The sequence below is a fragment of the Armigeres subalbatus genome, chromosome 1 (genome assembly GCF_024139115.2).
Source record: "Armigeres subalbatus isolate Guangzhou_Male chromosome 1, GZ_Asu_2, whole genome shotgun sequence".
In the NCBI taxonomy this organism is placed as follows: domain Eukaryota; kingdom Metazoa; phylum Arthropoda; class Insecta; order Diptera; family Culicidae; genus Armigeres; species Armigeres subalbatus.
Genome location: NC_085139.1, coordinates 79,196,681 through 79,209,243, shown reverse-complemented (window position 1 = coordinate 79,209,243; position 12,563 = coordinate 79,196,681). Strand labels below are relative to the sequence as shown.

The 12,563-nt window shown below is 41.0% G+C and overlaps 1 protein-coding gene across 12 annotated transcripts in view; it reads left to right on the top strand.

Annotated features, from left to right (window-relative positions):
- LOC134227444 (uncharacterized) overlaps positions 1-12,563 on the top strand; it is a 625,652-nt gene that overhangs the window by 21,409 nt on the left and 591,680 nt on the right. For 3 of the 12 annotated variants that reach the window (XM_062708982.1, XM_062708942.1, XM_062709024.1), the window contains exon 1: positions 9,753-11,140. The exons of 5 other annotated variants lie outside the window; for them this stretch is intronic. The gene's annotated coding sequence lies outside the window, so the exon portion shown is untranslated. Of the gene's footprint in view, positions 1-9,752; positions 11,141-12,563 lie in introns of those variants that run through there. 4 more of the 12 variants (XM_062708968.1, XM_062709032.1, XM_062709017.1 and 1 more) reach the window with 4 other exon arrangements.

Below are 12,563 nucleotides of genomic sequence, written 5' to 3'. Positions count from 1 at the left end.
ATTGGAGGAATTTTCTGAAGATCATCTGGAAGAATTTCGGAAATTTAGTAGAGCTTTCCAGAGGAACCACTGGAGAAATTACAGAAGGATTCCTCAAGGAACTTTTGAAATAATTTCTGGAGAAATTCAAGAACGTACTCCATAGCTTTCCGCAGCTACTCCTGTGGGAATTGCTGGAGGAATTTTCAAATAAACTTCTGGGGGTAGTTGCGGAAGTATTTTCGAAAGTTTTTGTGTAGTAATTTCTGGAAGAACTACTGAAGCAGTTTTTGAAGGAATTCCTGATGGACTTTCCGTAGGAACTCTTGGGTGAATTTCTAGAGTAACTCCTAGAAAACTCTTCCATTGGATTATTTTCCAAAGGATTTCCTGGAGGAATTTTCGGAGGAACTCCTGGAGAAATTTCTGGGAGAACTCCTGGCGGACTTTCCGTTGAAGGGATTTTTAGAAGAATTCCTGAATGCATGTCCGAAGGAATTGAAGGAATTTCCTAAAGAGCTGAGTGAAATTTCTGACTTCAAACTTTCCGTATGAAATTTCCGATGATATTCCTGGATAAATTTCCGAAGGAATGTCAGAAAGAAATTACCGTAGGAATTCCTTGAGGAAATTCTGGAGGAAATGCTGGCGGTCTTTCCGGAGGACTTCCTGAGCAAACCCCTGAAAAAAATTCGAGTTAAATTTCTAGAAGAAATCCAGGCGGATTTCCCGTAGGAACTCTTGGAGGAATTTCCGGAAGAATTCGTGGATGAATTTCCGCAGGAACTCCTTGAGGAATTTTCCGAAGAACTCTTAGAGTAATTTCTGGAGGAACTCCTTGAGAAATTTTTGGAAGTACTTTTGAACGAACGGACGAACTCCCGAAGGGATGTCTGGAAGAACTTCTGGAGGAATATACGAAGAAACTTCTTAATGTATTTCTGAAGCAGTTTCTGCAGTAATTTCCGGAAGAATTCTTGGAGAATTTTTCGAGCTTCTGAATCAATATCTGGAGGAACCCCTTGGGGAATGTCCGTAGGGTTTCCTTAAAAAGCAAGCATTTCGTAGAGGATCCTTGAGGAATTTCCGGAAGATGCGCTGAAGGACTTCTCCGAAGAACTTTTTCATAAAATTCCGGAAGCACTCCTACCACCAGGAGTCGGGACAAACTTTTTGAAGAACTTCTGTCGAGCTTTCTGTAGGAAAACTTAAAGGAATTTCTGGATGAATATACGGAGAAACTCCTGGATCGAAGGAACTGCCGGAAGAGTTTCTGAAGGAAATATTGACGGATTTTCCGAAGGATTTTCCAAAGGAATTACTGGAGGAACTCCTTGAGATTTTTTTGGAAGAACTCTTGAAAGAATTTCCGGAAGAACTCCTGAAAAAAAAAATCGGCAGACATTCCGCAGAACGTTTTAGAAGAATTCCCGGAGGAAAGCTTGAGAACTTTTTGAGAAATTTCCGGAAGAACTCTCGGAGGAATTTCTGGAGGAACTTATGGAGGAATTTCCTAAGAAACTTTTGGAAGAAATCTTGGAAGGATTCCCGGAGAAACTTCTGGAGGAAGTTCCTAGAATATTCGAAGGAATTCTTGGAGGAATTTTCAAAGGAACTACTGGTGGACTTTTCCGTAGGAACTTCTAGAGGATTTTCCGGAGGAATTCCTGGAAGAATTTCCGCAGGAACTTGTGGAGAAATATTCGAAGGGTCTCATGGAGAACTTCCAAGAGGCACTCGTGGAGGAATATGAGGAGTAACTGCTGGGAAAAATGCAGGAGGATTATTAAAAGTAAATACTGTAGTAATTTTCGAAGAAATTTGCGGAAGAATTCCCGAAGGTGTTTTTGGAGAAATTTCCGGAGGAAATGCTCAAGAAAGTTCCGAAAGAATTTATCATTAAGTATAAAATATGTCCACACACACCATTGCCGCCGACTGAAAATGATCTATCACACCGTTGCTGACAATATTTTTATTGGCGCACAGATCTCCTAAACTTTCAAAAGTCTTAAAATTCTAATCTTTGAGGCTTGAAAATTTAAAATTTAAATAATTTTATATTAAAAAAATATTTTTCAAATTATTTTGAATCCTCGTGTCATAATTTAATTTTATTTTATATTTTAGATCTTAAATTCTTAATTTGAAAAGAGAAATAAATAGGGGAACGGTTCGGCACTTTATCCCATAGCTCCTATTTTCATTCCATAAAAAAGCAATGGAAAAGAATTTGGTTGGTTTCTTATTTTTGTGTTTTTTTTTCACCAGTGATCACGCTTGTTAGGAAAAAAAAGCGAAGAGATTGGTGCTGTATTTCTTTGTTTTGCGATGAGATTTTGATTTAGAGCTGGAAAACGGAACAGTTCTCCTAAAATTTTCTGTTTGGTACATATACAAAAATGTTCACAAACTTGGATTTATACTGTCTTTTTATACCTGATCCGTTGTTATCGTGCATATACTTCCGGGAAACCACCGCTTCGGGTACTCCAGCAAGACTGTTCATTTTAGCTTCTTTCTCCACTCTCGTCAAAACGTGTAGCTGTAAACAAGCAAATTTGTTCCAAATCATTTTCCATTTACCTTGCATCAAAGATTTTACCTGTTATTCCTGGATAGATGCTGTTTGAAATTGGCGATCGGATTGTCTGTCTGCATCGCCATCCCACTACCCGTATTTTTTTCGGGAAGAAAGTGTTAACTTCCGCTTGTTCGTTCATTATTTGCCTAAACGGCAGTGCCTCCAGGTCCAGGCCCATCTCGTAATGATAGATTCCACCGGCGGCTATTCATGTCGATTCCTGAGGATCAGTTGGTATGCAAGAAACGAACGAGGATTTTAAACATATATTTGAAAAGAACAAGCAGAGCATTTGTTTGCACTTAACCGCGCATCGGAAATTATCTTACCTGTTGGAATTCTTGGGTCGGGATGAATCCTGGATAGTCGACCGAGCGTCCATGAACTTATTTCGCGAGGAATTTCGTTTTTTCGTAGGGTTTTCGCTGCTGCAATCTGGGTTTCATTTCAGACAAACAACAAAATGGCAACTTACTGACCGATTGAAGTGACAGTTCTGATTTGTTCCGTTGTGATATTACATTAATTACGTGCAATATCACACTTTTCTATTTAATATTTTGTTTACTTCCTGTCTGGAATAATGTGCGGCATTTCTAATGTAAAAAATATTAAATGTGCTGGTAATTTTACGTTAATTTTACGTAATCATGAAAACATTTTCAGAAAATATATTTTACGTTGAGCCGTGTACAAAAGCATCAATGTGATGTAAAAATACGTAAAATCTGGTTTTACATAGAATTTTTAAGTACGTTTCGCAGATTTACGTTGCAGCATATTAATATTTTTTTTGCTGTGTGGTACTGTGTGTGTCATCCTCTACCCCTCACCCAGCTGGGGGTGTTGGTCAAGTAGTATTACGAATATTTTGATCATATCTCATGCTCCGTAATGGTGCCCTTATTGTTATGAAGACTAGTACAGTATACCCCCGCTGATCCGACAAATGTATGGCCGGACTATCGGGGTTTCTCTCGTTAATCCGACTGTCAAATCCATACAAATGAACCAAAACAAAATCACAGCACAAATTTGAAAACTGACAGCATAATGTGTTTAAATGGGCGTTGATACTTTTTAATCGGGAAAATTTCGAATTAGCGAGATCCGGACTAACGAGTCGTCGGACTAACGAGGTCCGGATAAGCGGGGGGATACTGTACTATAAAAAGGATTCACTTCTGAAGGTTTCTTCAGAATGTGCAGGATATGGGATGTAATAACAGGACAGCAAAACATCACAAGGACGCCCTTATGAGCATGAGCATGAGCATGAGCATTATGACCGCACAATTCGTAGTTGCTACACCGTGATTGACTGAACTTGCGAAATTGTACAGAGAACACAATGAATGGGGCTTGGGATTAGCTACCCATTCTCAATGTACACGTTTCGGGAGCTCAAATATTTAAAGTCAATAACGGCGCCGGCCACGTCCTTACGGTCATATAGGAATGGAAGGATTGTTAGTCCTACTCTCGTTGCTACTAGAGACCGAGTATACCTCTGCATCTCCACGATTGTCTTGGGATAGGATATCGTTTTAGTTACAAAGGATAATTTATCTGGATTCACTTTGGTAAGCGATGCGATCTATGGGATGGGAAATAACACTAACATTTCGGCCGACCGCGCGATCGTTCTGCTGTCCGAAACAAGAGAAATCACGCACTGAACTGATTAATTTTTATTACCGGCCGCGCAATGCAAAACACAATATTTCGGTCGACCGCGCGATCGTTCTACTGTCCGAAACAAGAGAAATCACGCACTGAACTGATTATCTTTTTATTACCGGCCGCGCAATGCAGAACACAATATTCCGTGTATGGTAGAAAATCGAAAATTTGTTTTCAATAAAATGAAATATCAGTAGTTATCAGACGTCGCAACTCATTTTTGATTAGTGCGCATGATAGTACATCCATGCGTGCATGATGCGCACTACTAATGAAATATTTCAAATTGTCGCGACTCGCGTCGCAGCGCGAGTACTCAATCGCGCGGTCCGGTTTGGTGGCGGCCCGACAATACTTCGGTCGACAGCGCGATCGTTTTGCTGTCCGAAACAAGAGAAATCACGCACTGAACTGATTATTTTTTCATTACCGGCCGCGCAATGCAGAACACAATACTTCGTCCAACAGCGCGATCGATCGGCTGTCCGAAACATGAGAGATCACGCACTGAACTAATTAATTTTTATTACCGGCCGCGCAATGCAGAATACAATACTTCGTCCGACAGCGCGATCGTTCTGCTGTCCGAAACAAGAGAAATCACGCACTGAACTGATTAATTTTTATTACCGGCCGCGCAATGCAGAACACAATACTTCGGCCGACAGCGCGATCGTTTTGCTGTCCGAAACAAGAGAAATCACGCACTGAACTGATTAATTTTTCATTACTGGCCGCGCAATACAGAACACAATACTTCGTCCGACAGCGCGATCGTTCTGCTGTCCGAAACAAGAGAAATCACGCACTGAACTGATTAATTTTTATTACCGGCCGCGCAATGCAGAACACAATACTTCGGCCGACAGCGCGATCGTTTTGCTGTCCGAAACAAGAGAAATCACGCACTGAACTGATTATTTTTTCATTACCGGCCGCGCAATGCAGAACACAATACTTCGTCCGACAGCGTGATCGATCGGCTGTCCGAAACATGAGAGATCACGCACTGAACTAATTAATTTTATTACCGGCCGCGCAATGCAGAATACAATACTTCGTCCGACAGCGCGATCGTTCTGCTTTCGAAACAAGAGAAATCACGCACTGAACTGATTAATTTTTATTACCGGCCGCGCAATGCAGAACACAATACTTCGGCCGACAGCGCGATCGTTTTGCTGTCCGAAACAAGAGAAATCACGCACTGAACTGATTAATTTTTCATTACCGGCCGCGCAATACAGAACACAATACTTCGTCCGACAGCGCGATCGTTCTGCTGTCCGAAACAAGAGAAATCACGCACTGAACTGATTAATTTTTATTACCGGCCGCGCAATGCAGAACACAATACTTCGTCCAACAGCGCGATCGATCGGCTGTCCGAAACATGAGAGATCACGCACTGAACTAATTAATTTTTATTACCGGCCGCGCAATGCAGAATACAATACTTCGTCCGACAGCGCGATCGTTCTGCTGTCCGAAACAAGAGAAATCACGCACTGAACTGATTAATTTTTATTACCGGCCGCGCAATGCAGAACACAATACTTCGGCCGACAGCGCGATCGTTTTGCTGTCCGAAACAAGAGAAATCACGCACTGAACTGATTAATTTTTATTACCGGCCGCGCAATGCAGAACACAATACTTCGGCCGACAGCGCGATCGTTTTGCTGTCAGAAACAAGAGAAATCACGCACTGAACTGATTAATTTTTCATTACTGGCCGCGCAATACAGAACACAATACTTCGTCCGACAGCGCGATCGTTCTGCTGTCCGAAACAAGAGAGATCACGCACTGAACTGATTAATTTTTATTACCGGCCGCGCAATGCAGAACACAATACTTCGTCCAACAGCGCGATCGATCGGCTGTCCGAAACATGAGAGATCACGCACTGAACTGATTAATTTTTATTACCGGCCGCGCAATGCAGAACACAATACTTCGTCCGACAGCGCGATCGTTCTGCTGTCCGAAACAAGAGAAATCACGCACTGAACTGATTAATTTTTATTACCGGCCGCGCAATGCAGAACACAATACTTCGGCCGACAGCGCGATCGTTTTGCTGTCCGAAACAAGAGAAATCACGCACTGAACTGATTAATTTTTATTACCGGCCGCGCAATGCAGAACACAATACTTCGGCCGACAGCGCGATCGTTTTGCTGTCCGAAACAAGAGAAATCACGCACTGAACTCACAAAACATCACAAGGACGCCCTTATTCGTACTAACTACTCGGCGAATAGAAGGTCGAGAAGAGCCATCGTTGCTAAAGTGTGAACCGGACACCTAGGACCTCCACAATATCCGCGGCAATAGAAGCAAACACGATGCCCTGTACGTATTTTGTGTTCAATTTTAAATTTTTAAATTTATAAAGTAATTGAAGAAAGAAAGGGAATTGGAACGTGCTCACCAGTTTCAGCCACTGTCAAAATTCCTCCAGTTTTGAAAAGACACATCAGAAATATTGGAGGAACGACATCATTTCAATTGCGCTGCTAATCCCACTTTTCTTCATTTGAAACTGTGGCCGATTTGGCAGCTACAAGGTTCTTGTGGGGTTCGTAGCTGTGAAAGTTCTGGTAGCAGTTGGTGTCCAGGCTGCTGCTGTGCCTGCCGCAAATAAAATGATTCAGGTTCATTACAGTGATATGCGAATATTCCATTGCATTCCCGTCCATCATCCATACTGAATCGAAGAGCTCCCAGCAGATCTGTGTACTATACATTGGTCATCGCCATTTCTGATCGTCGACGCCACAGTCTCACTGAACTCGGTCTATGTTGCATTGCAGTAGTTGCGCGCGATTGAAGTTGGCTTTTCTAGATTTGTTGTTCTGGGAACTTTCAATTCGTGCTATCGAAAAGTTGATCGATCGGTTTGATCACTAAGTCCTACGCTTTTGTAGAAATTCTCATGTGAATGTCCTGTTGTGCTTGATTGCTGCAAACACACGGACTTCTGGATTGCTCTGCTTGACTTTCTTGAGCAGCTTTCCGGAAAATGTGTGGACCATCTCAACGGAGAAGAGCGAGCAACGCAGAAGCGTAAAGCTTAGGTATTTGATGCAGTTTTATCCCTTGCTGCTGCTGGCTTTTCGAGTCTTCTATTGCATGTGCTGGAATGGATCGTTTTTCTCCGGCTTCGAAAACTTATTTCAATTAAAACAATTGGAAATGACGGGAGCAGAAAATTCAACACTTTTGACCTTTGGTACTGTTCACAAATTACGCACTGCAGTATTTGACGATAATAGAGTCACTTCTTCCCTTCCCTTCGTACTATTTTTTGTATGGATGATTTTTAGTTTATTTGTTTGCCCAGTAACGCTTGACGTGACGCGTTACGTAGCTTGTTAACATCCCTCTTCTGCCAAATTACCATTTAGAGCAAACGGAATTTTCGGCTAAATGACCTTTTCAGCCAAACCTATGTTTGACCTAATAATCGTTTCGGGCAACTTCATACTGTTGACATCTCGTGCATAAAGGACGAACTCTTCTCCCCATCTATTGGGTCAATCTGGGAAACGAGGGCTAAATTATATACACCCAGGTTTTTTTTACACGGTTTGGTTTTAGTCGTTTAAGACCTTCAGCGTCAATGAAACAATGAGTGAACCCCACGAAAAAATTCACAAAAAATTAAAAAAAATCAGGTGGTATTTTAAAAGCTGTGAAAGTTCGGGTTAACCGAGAAATTAATGAATTCCAACCGTGTAAAAAAAAACCTGGGTGTATCTTCTGGAAGGAGATTCTCTATTCATCCAGCGGATTCGCATAAGTGTCTCTGTCTCTCTGTCTATTTCTGGCCCTTCATACAGGAGTCTGATGAAATACAAACAATAGTATAATCATGATCAAATTGTTGGCCAGATATGGTTGGTGCTATCGGCAGGTGCCTTGCTACAATATATGGTAGTATCATCATCATCAATAACCGTTTCGGCCAAACGTTCAATTCGGTCATATGGAAATTGGCTAGATCACTTTCGGTCTAGCTTGTTGGTCGGCTACAGCTACATCAATGTCCGATTTTCCTCAACTAAAAAACACTTAAGCCCGTAGTACACAGTTTATCATAGTGAAAATATTTGTTTAGATTATCCGGACATCTGTCAGACTGAAATCGACATGAATATCAGGCTACCTTGACAAATATTTATCATTATAACAAACGGTGTTACTGATAGCTATAGTGTGTGTATCAACAAGTTTGTGTAACAGACAACACGTAGGAGCTTTCACTGTTTTCAGGAGATTCAAAATTGGAATACTCACCTTGCCTTATCAGTTACAGTCATATGAAGTTTATTCCATCAGACAATTCCTGAGAATACCCTGCAGGGTTCGCCAAATTTGTGGCCAAAAGAAAATGATCGGCTGACAGGATGGCGCTGAACCGGCAGCTTGCATTCAATACGTGCACATGCACATACCATTGCACCGCGAACGCTGGGCATGGGAAAGAAGGTCTGCGGTCCGGCTGTCTGCAATTGGTTGAGCGGCAACAATTGATGAACCATGATGTAATCATTATAGAACAGATGAATGCATATGCCTCCGTCTGTCATTTAACTTACCTCTCCTATAGAAGTCCTTCATCGAAGCTTTCATATCCCTAAAGGAAAATACTTTTACATTTTTCCATCTTTTTTTGTCGTTGCCAATAACGAAGAAAGGCACTTTTACGACTTTTTTATGTTCACCAGCATGAACACGGAAAATGAATGGAAAAGTTCATCAAGTTTTTGTCCACTATCAATGAAAACAAGTAGTGAACCAGTTTGCAATACAGACACGACCGATGCATGAACATCCAATGTCGAGCCAAAACATGTGCTTCGAACTGGCTGTATTGGTGAGCAGAAAGATGGCAAACGTCTCAAGAGAGGAGAGTAATTGGAATTGTCTCTCCACGTATTGCACAAATATAATCAAAGTACGGCAGCACACGCGGCAAGCACCTATGTGTATGGTTAGGTTTGCGAATGCCAATATTTTGTTGAATGTTTTGATGCTTTTTTGCTGTTGATATAGCGAGGAAGCCGAGCCGGAGGAGTCGCTCGTTGCATTTCGGCACAACTTTGGAGCGCCATTCGAAAAGGGTGGAATCATTATTCCTACACCGAGATAAAGTGCACGCATTGCCTAATAATTGTGAATCAAGTTCGGTAAAATCTTTGATTTTAATTACGCCTCACTTTAATTACGCCATTGAAACAAGCTTCATAATCGGCAGATTTTTACTCAAAATTCACTCAATAATGATTTTTGAAGATTTTTAATAAAATCCCCGACAAAATTTTGTTTTTTTTTTAAATTTATGTTTTTAATAACTCCTTTACGCTGGCACACGAACTAAAAACTAAAATGGGAACATTTTCACCCTTCCGTCCATCTCGAATGTTAGCCCAGACTGCAGCTCGTACGTTTAGCGCTCGCAGTTCGTCTCCGCTGCCGTCATCGATGCACTTGGTTGTTGCAGTTTGATCCGCGTTGTAGCACAAACTGGCAGTTAGTTTATTCGCGGCGGTATTCGAGCGTGGATCGTTTGTGCTGGAATCCTCACCCGGTGGCAGCAGCAGCCTCAGCAGTATCAGAAGCCACAGAGCAAAGGAAGACTAGCTCACAGCATTCTGATACGGCAGTAGTAGAGTTGGTAGAGTTCTCCAGACTATATTCTGGGAAAACGAAAAGGAGATTGGAACACTTAGAGTGTGTAGGCGATTGCTCGATCGCGAATCAGTATTCCGCGTAATCGGAACAAGAGGGTGTTACAACTACAGGAAGATTTAATCTCCGCTGCCGTTCTGCGATGGCACGTGCCTGTACTTGAGAAAATAGTTTGCCGTCGATGCAAGTGAACGAGAAAAAGCGGCTTGTTACTTTGTCTACGAGGCACACTCAGACGACAGAGCAAGTACTTCCGTATTTCTATTTTAGACTCGGACCACAGAAGCCGTTGTTGTCGCGCATCGCGCAATTTGACAGATAAAGCAGTAGTGTATTGTGTGCTCGTGTTTGATGTTGTGACCGTCGCTAACAATTTGATCGCCGATGCCAATGTTCGATCAGAATTGAAGTTTTGCAAATACAAATGATAACAATCATTGATGAGTGTGAATAACTCCATTTCCCAGTGAAGCCTACACCGCAACAGGCTGCGGTTTCGATCTTAACCGAGTGAACTGAGCTGATAAACGCGATAGCGGCCGGACAGCGTTTGATTTTTCGTTGCTGTGTGCTGAAGAAAAAGCGAATATTTTAGTTTTGTTTTTGCCCTGCTCGTTCGTACACTCGCGGGAAGCCGGTCGACACGCGGTATTTCAATAATCTCGTTTCGCTTCATTACGAATGCCAACGCCGCGCAAACGTTAGGCAAGGGCAGTGAGTCGCGTCCGCGAAGAAAGCGCGAGGAGAAAAGCGTGAAGCATACCCCGATCGGAGTGGAGGAGCAACATTCGCAAAATTCAAAATAGCCGGCGATCGGAGGTAACACAGAAGTAAAAGAAGCAAATCAAAAATCCAGAAGATAATAAAACAGTGAAGCAACGGTGCTAGTTGAAAATCTTTCCAGAACAAGCGATCGGACATACCTACGGCTCGGTTATTCAAGTGCATGTGAGAGATTGTTTGATGATTTATTAGCGTTGCAGTATCATACTGATAGCGGCGTTGATTTGGTGCAGAAAAGGAAGATACTGCGTCTCTCCCAACGATATCCGATGAATTTACGGTGTTCCAAAAAATAACAACAAATGTGTTTAAATTAATTAAAATACAGTGAGAAAGGTGACTCCCCAAAAATGAAATACTTTTAAACCTAAAAATGTTCGAAGCGGTTCTAATCACCACGCCACACTAAAGGTTAGGTATTTTCATATTATAATTTTATTTTAATGAGCAAAATAAAGTAAACATTATATCGATTCAAAAATACGAATGATTATAAAATGGCTACTAAACTGGCTATCTCGTCTCCTGTTAAGTGAACCTAGGTATATTTTGCTTGGGATCCTCTTTTCACCACTGCATATCTGACTCATTATTTATCAAGAATAATTGCATTACAGGCAGTGCAAATTTATATTTCGGATGCATTTAAAATTCAGATTCTTTCAGTATGTTTATAACAAAAATTTATATTATTTTATAACAGTTGACCATGTTGTTTAAGAACGAGTTGATATTTGGAAATTAATTTAAACAGTTCGTCAAGAGAAACCTTCATTTTTACTTTCAACTTTACTTGAATTTGCTGTCTGACTTTCAAAATTACTTGAATTTGATGTCTGAAAGTCGAGTCCGAAGTGTCTTAAATATATGCCAGTGCAAGTGTCCGTTATGTGATTTACTAAATAAAAGTTTATAAAAAAATCATAGCGAAAGGGAATATAGGGAACACATCCAATGCCAAAATTCGTACACATCAGTTATCATCGGATACATTAGCGTGTGGAAGCACACTTGCTCGAAGGCTTATGTCAATTTGTCAATTTTAATATCGCGAAGCTCTTGCGACACCGAAATAAGCGTTGGAACGGTATTAGATTGCAAAAAAAAATAATAGATTTCTGCACTCGACGTTTAGATCGAGGCCATTAGAATTGTCTTATAACGAAAGTCAACATTCAGTGCTATTCTGAATTTGAAACAAAATCCTCGGAGTTGTGGTGAATTAGTGCATCGTATTTGTTGTTTGAGAAAAAAAAATAGTTGAATGAAATCAGAATAGCTCCAATCTTTCGCATACTAAAGAAAACAATTTTATTTTTGAACATGTTTGAAAAATTACGCCTGTGACCTCCGAGATCGACAATATGGTAAAATATTGGACAAGGCGCACAAAAAATCTGAGAAGTTGTTTTTCGGAAGTCTTCAGTGAAAATATAAGCTTGTAAAATTCTCTTCACAAACATTTATTATATTGGGAAATTTTTGCGGTCACAGGCATGAAAAATTCAGTGCAAAGCATTCCCAGTTTTTTGTCAATTTTTTTATTCCAGATTTTGCTTTGTCGTTTTGCGTTCAAACCAAATTAAGCTTAATTTCTATTGCGCGCTTCAAGTTATACAATCCCGGTTAAACTTTTTTCACATACATCTCTGTAGTTCTATGTTCAATTTTCGATCTTCATGACACATTTGAAAATTATTAGGTAGATCGTGAACCAGGTTGAATGACATACACGATGGGCTAGATGCCACCACGGTCGGTTTCGAAGGACCAATCTCAATGAATAGACAATTGACAGCACTGAAAATCACCTTTTAACTTATTCTGCAGCGCA